General features: G+C 38.2%; 1 non-coding gene across 1 annotated transcript; it reads right to left on the bottom strand.

The window, feature by feature from the left end:
• Window positions 1-847: 847 nt before the first annotated feature.
• Trnas-cga (transfer RNA serine (anticodon CGA)) lies at window positions 848-922 on the bottom strand. Its single transcript has one exon. It is a non-coding gene; the product is annotated as a tRNA-Ser (tRNA).
• Between the last annotated feature and the right edge of the window lie 5,819 nt (window positions 923-6,741).

Genomic DNA, 6,741 nt, shown 5'->3' with positions numbered 1-6,741 from the left:
CTCTCCATGCTACCCTATCCTGTGCAAGTTTCTTCATCTCCCAGTACCTATTGCTACCTACATCCTTCTGAATCTGCTTAGTGTATTCATCTCTTGGTCTCCCTCTACAATTTTTACCCTCCACGCTGACCTCCAATGCTAAATGTATGATCCCTTGATGCCTCAGAACGTATCCTACCAACCGGTCTCTTCTTCTCGTCAAGGTGTGACACAAACTCCTCTTCTCCCCAATTCTTTTCAATACCTCCTCATTAGTTATGTGATCTTCTCTTCCTGTACAAACTATTTATCGTCCATGTTTGACTTCCATTACCCTACAGTAAGTATAAAGTGAATGTTGTTGCCTGTTCTAAACAGTCTATTGTTGTACTCACCAGGATGGGTCCCTATCTCCATCTGACCAACCTCATTTAGGTTTACTACACTTTTGCTATATTACGTACGTCAAGAAAATACCTATAGGGCCTCTGTTACAACGCCATGGCTAGTTACCTGATCCATCCTTGTCATACGTAAGTAAATTCCTATATATGCGAAGTATGACCCTCTGCCTATTAATACAACGTGTCCGATATCCTTGTCTCTTTATTTATTTTATTTACAGGTCAAGTTCCGTAGGATCAAATTGAGGATAAAATCTTTAAGGTCATGGGACGTGTCAGTATATGATATTGCAACATAAAAGCAATAAAGATAAAAATAAAATGTTTATGAACACGAAAAATGTGAATCCATAAGTTTAAGTAAATGCAGTCAACAATACAACAAGAATCAGGTTCCAGAATGAGATTTTCACTCTGCAGCGGAGTGTGCGCTGATATGAAACTTCCTGACAGATTAAAACTGTTTGCCAGACCGAGACTCGAACTCGGGACCTTTGCCTTTCGCGGGCAAGTGCTCTACCAACTGAGCTACTCAAGCAAAACTCACGCCTCGTTCTCACAGCTGTACTTTTGCCAGTACCTCTCCTACCTTCCAAACTTTACAGAAGCTCTCCTGGAAGGTAGGAGACGGGGTACTGGCCGAAGTAAAGCTGTGAGGACGGAGCCTGAATCGTGCTTCGGTAGCTCAGTTGGCACAGCACTTGCCCGCGAAAGGCAAAGGTCCCGAGTTCGAGTCTCTGTCTGGCACACAGTTTTAATCAGCCAGGAAGTTTCAAGAATCAGGTTAGTTTTTCAAGGAATTCCTCCACAGAACAGAAGGAGTGACCCATCAGGAAACTCTTCAGTTCCGATTTAAAAGCGCGTGGATTACTGCTAAGATGTTTGAATTCGAATGGTAGCTTACTGAAAATGGATGCCGCAGTATACTGCACACCTTTCTACTCAAGAGTTAAGGAAGTCCGATACAAATGCAGGTTTGATTTCTCCCAAGTATTAACTGAGTGAAAGCTACTTATTCTTGGGAATAAGCAAACATTGTTAACAAGAAATGACAGTAATATATATATATTGAGAGGCCAATGTCAAAATACCAGGACCCGTGAACAGGGATGGACAAGAGGTTCTTTAACTTGCACCACTTATTGTCACAACCGTCCGTTAGTGAGCCAAAAATATCTTTTTCGAATGGAGAGAGCTACCCCAAAATATAATACCAGACGACATAAGCGAATGAAAATGAAAAAGTAGACTAATTCTTGTGTCAGGAGTAGAGAAATATAAGTCGCTACATTATGAAATAAATAGAGCGTGAGATACCACTCGAATAGTAAAAATGGGAGCATTAAGTCTTTGAAGAAGATGCTGAACGTGAGCTTGCCACGACACTTTAATATCTCTCTGAACACATAGAAATCAGAACTGTTCAGTTTCACTAATCATATGCCCATTCTGTGAAATTAAACTGTCTGGTTTTGTTGAATTGTGTGTTAGAAACTGTAAAAATTTAGTCTTACTGTGGTATAGCGTTAGTTTATTTTCTAAAGGCATGAACATAGGCATGAACTGCACTATTTGAAGCCGAGCAAATGTTGCACATGACATCCTTTACTACCAAGCTAGTGTCATCAGTAATCAGAAATATTGTAGAGTTACCAGTAATACTAGAGGGCAAGTCATTTATTTACATAAGCAACTGCACGGCACCAAAACTATTCCCTGGAACCCTCCACACTCCGCCCCATTTGACCGTATCCCACTCAGACCCTACGTCACAGCCAGTCTCAACATTGTGAATAATGACCTTTTGCAGTCTATTGCCAAAGTCAGAGGTGAACAAGTTGTGAGCTACTCTCGATGTTCTGTAATGGTCAAACTTCTGTCGCAATATTTTATTATCAACACAAACGCCTTAATTAAATCAAAAAATGTGCCTATCGTTCGAAACCTTCCGTTTAACCCATCCCATACATCACATACAAAAGTGAATACAGCATTTACAGTTCTTAAACGACTACTAAAGCCGAACCGTACACTTGATAGCAACTCGTGTGGTATAAAATGATCAATTATCCTTCCATACACAGCTTTCTCAATAACTTTAGCAAACGCCGAGCGCATACAAATAAGTGTAAAATTATCTGCGTTATACCTTTCTCCATTTTTATAAAGCGGCTTTACCACTGAGTACTTTAATAGTTCGGGAAATTTACCATTGGTAAGGGTAAAATTACAAATATAGCAAAATACAGGACTAACACGTGCTGCACAGTACTTTAAAATCATTCTAGGCACTCTGTCATAACCACATAGGTGTATTTCAGACATCAGTCTCGGAGAGGCATTTGTCAAGAAAGTTATATGATTCCCTGTAGAAACTAGAGTTTTATTTATTTCACCAGTAATGCTCCGAAAATAATTGTCAAATACTGTACATATATTTGATTTGTCAGCAACAGAAACATCTTTACTACAACTGACTTTATATTGCCAACCTTGTGCTGCTGACACTTCATTCACAACTGACCATATGGTCAGTATCCGCTGAATTAGCTATTCTGTTTGCTTACCACTTTCTCTTTGCCTTCCTAATAACATTTTAAACACCTTGAAAACATGTTTGTAATTGGCTACTGTAGCTTGTTTGTGACTACTTCTAATATTTTGGCTGGCCAAGCGGTTCTAGGTGCTCCAGTCCGGAACCGCTCTGCTGCTATGGTCGCAGGTTCGAATCCTACCTCGGGCAAGGAGGTGTGTGATGTCCTTAGGTTGGTTAGGTTTAATTAGTTCTAATTCTAGTGGACTGATGACACCACTTGTTAAGTCCCATAGTGCTCAGAGCCATATGAACCACCTAACATGTTCATAGAATTCCTACTTTGTTCTACATAATATTGTAATCGCACTAGCTAGCCACCCAGGCTGCTTACTACTGCTAGTGTCCTCTTTAGAACGTTTTAACGGAAAACAACTCTCAAAGAGCATGAGAAATGTGTTAAGGAAAGCTTTATAATTGTCATCTATGTTGTTGACACTAATAAAAACCCTGCCACTCTTGTTTCTTGACAAGATTGAAAAAAGTCTCTATTGCTGTTGAATTAAATTTCCTACATAGTTTGTAGTTACATGTGACATTTGTTCGAGTACAGAAACCTTTTGTGTTAAAATCTGTGCATCATGGTCTGAAAGGCCATTCACCCTTTTACTAACAGAATGCCCATCTAATAATGAACAATTAATAAAAATATTGTCTTCGGCTGTGCTACTGTTCCCCTGCACCCTAGCTGGAAGAAAACACAGTCCGGATCAGATCATATGAATTTAGCAGATCTACCATCATACTTTTTCTTGCCCAATCATATACAAAATTTATATTGAAGTCACCACATACAACTAATTCTGGTATTTCCACAAAGTGAATCAAGAACCCTCCCTAGCTTGAGCAGAAATGCTCTGAAGTCAGAGTTAGGGGACCTAAAAACAACAACAATTTGAAGTTTAGTTTCACTAAATTCAACTACCACTGCACAACATTCAAATATTTATTCAGTGCAGCGTCGTGATACGTCTATGGTCTTACATGGAATACTGTTTTTTATGTACATAGCCACTCCCACACACAGCAAGGAACTCCTTGAAAAAAATCCCATTAATCTGTATCCTAGTAAAGGATGCCTCTGAATTGTCAAATTATTTAAGTGGTGCTCTGACACACCAATAATTTTAGAGTCAACATCTATAAGTATTTCACTAACTTTATCTCTGATAACTCTTGTAGTTTGATGAATGATGCTAATTCCTTCTCTACTTGGAGACATGGCATTCTCTAAAGCTGAACCCTTAGTTAGAGGGACTTCCTTTAAGGGGGTATACCTATCAGCTGACTTCAGCATAAAAAAGATGCAGCTGTTACATCAGCTACTACAGAAATTGTTCTATGAGTGGTCCCACCTACCCCCACTACACTGTCATTTACAAGCTTCGCAGGCCTCCCTATTGAGGTGTTTGCCATGCCCAGTGAGACTCAATCTACTGATAGAACCTACTGGTACAACTGAAGTTTGAGCCATGGCCTCTGCCATCAGCGCCCTCTCCAGCCCCATGCTAATACGCCTAACAGCTGCAATAACACATCATGACGCTGAAACAGTTGCACAAAGTGCAAATTAGTGCCACCAGTAAAAATTATCATTGTATATTGGATAAATAAAGGTACTACTTCTAGTAAAATATAGGAATAGTTACTTTTTACAATCATCAAAAACATATATTCATTCAGTTATTATTAGCACAACATCTCCAAAATAGATTTGAAACACACTCATATTAACTGGTATAGTTGCCGTTATGTAACGTGTATCACAATGCTAAACTTATTAATTGTTTCAGTTCCTTATCCAACTTATACCTAACAGTACTATATTCCCACGGTGGCCGTCGTTTCACATTCACTTAGTACAATATTAGATTCTTGGTATTTTTTTCTTGAACTACTACCTACTCAAGCGTCCTTAACTTATTATCTGACAAATATTTCTACAGTTAACCTTGTCGTACTTGCCACTTACCTCTTTTTCTGCACACATTCTTACTGGTGTACAGGCATTATTTCCATCTCTTCATGATTTTAAACGTTTCATTCCACAGATTACGTAAAATATGTGAAATATTTATTTAAGTGTCTACACATCTTATAATTAATTAAAACATGAAATGGTTGGAACATGAGTAATGATTCATATTTTACTTCATAATATAATCAATAAAACAATTAATCAACACAGTATAGGATTTATGTCGGTTAGTATACCTTCTGTAGTCGAATACTTATCTTGGATGTGGACCATTCACTTATTTATTTGTTTATTACAGCTGACCATTCAAGGGCGTATGTAGGTCTTGAGGTCAGTTTCTCCTTAATCTCTGACGTCACGCCGACTGACCGTTAGTAACCGCCAGGGTCATCCTTAAAACCACAGAGTACTTTTGCATCTGCCATTTCTATAGGAAGAACAAATATGTCGATTTTTGAGGATCGAGTCAGGTTTTCTTCATCTTGAAGAAATATATTCTTGAAGCCATCAAAGCGCACATGCCTTTTGGATATTAGAGTGTGCTGTAGTCCCTTTCATTGAATTTTTCACCACTTTCCTATTGTGATTAGGGTTACTTTATGTGACTGTATGAACAAAAACTTATGATAGTCTTAGAATTACAAGATGAATTCAGTACTGTTGGAGTGTGGCTACAGTTAATTTGTTAAATTGAAAAGCCTTTCGAGCAATTTGCACTTACAGACAAGATTTCTGTCTTGCTTATACAGATAGCTAAACCTTATTTTAAAATATCTCAATAGGAACGTGTAGTACTAGTACACAGTATCTGGTAACATGGGTTTAAGATATCCTCATCAAAGCATTTTCGCTGGATAACGTTATCCACTCATCCACACTCTCAAATTACAAGGGTTCTCTATCCTTAACCTCTCCTACTCCCTCCAATCGCTGTCCCCTACCATTGTCAAATTTAGGCTTATGGAAATACAAATGCGATTCCCGTAATTTCTCACCAACATGTGAGAACGAGACGATCAGTGCAGTGAATGCACAAGGTATGTTCGTATACATATTGTCTTTGTCTTTATAAGTGTGTAGTACTGAGGAGATACAGAACAGAATCAAAACGAACTATATTTTGAGATTACCACTGACAAAGAATGAAAATAAATGCTACGAAATAAATATGCTAAATGCCAATCGCAAAAATAAATCTCGTGTGTTTTCGAAAGTAATGTTTAATGCAATATAGATTATTTAGGAGAACAAAGATTCGAGTGAATGGATAATCCACTTACCTACTAAAATACATAGTGGATCAATTTATGCAGTAATTACATCACAGGTATACACCTTCAGGTTCCCCAAAATGTGCAGAGGATTTACGTTTGGTGTGTTTATTTAACAATGTGGAAATGTGTGTCATGAAAATACTAATGTCCTGTGAAGAGTGTCTCCGAAAGAATGTGAGAAACCAACATAATAAAGCAATTTGTATTCTACAGTGCTGAGCAAAATAACAGCTTTGATCACTAATGACACGTAAGGATCAGTACATAGAAGAAAGTTGAATTATTGTACAATTTGTAACAAATTTTTCATTCCAATCAAACAAACTAGAAAACATGGAATCTGAAAAGTATAAGGAGTCTTCTGACGAGTTTAATGCGGCGCCCCCATGATTTCCTCCCTTATGCCAACCTCTTTATCCTAAAGTAGCACTTGCACCCTACATCCCCAATTTTTGCTGGATGTATTCCGATCTCTGTCCTCCTCTATAGTTTTTACCCTCTGCACCTCCTTCT

This window comes from Schistocerca gregaria, chromosome 3 (assembly GCF_023897955.1).
Source record: "Schistocerca gregaria isolate iqSchGreg1 chromosome 3, iqSchGreg1.2, whole genome shotgun sequence".
NCBI classification, from domain to species: domain Eukaryota; kingdom Metazoa; phylum Arthropoda; class Insecta; order Orthoptera; family Acrididae; genus Schistocerca; species Schistocerca gregaria.
The sequence above is the reverse complement of the archived record's forward strand: the minus strand, read 5'-3'. Positions and strand labels throughout refer to the sequence as shown.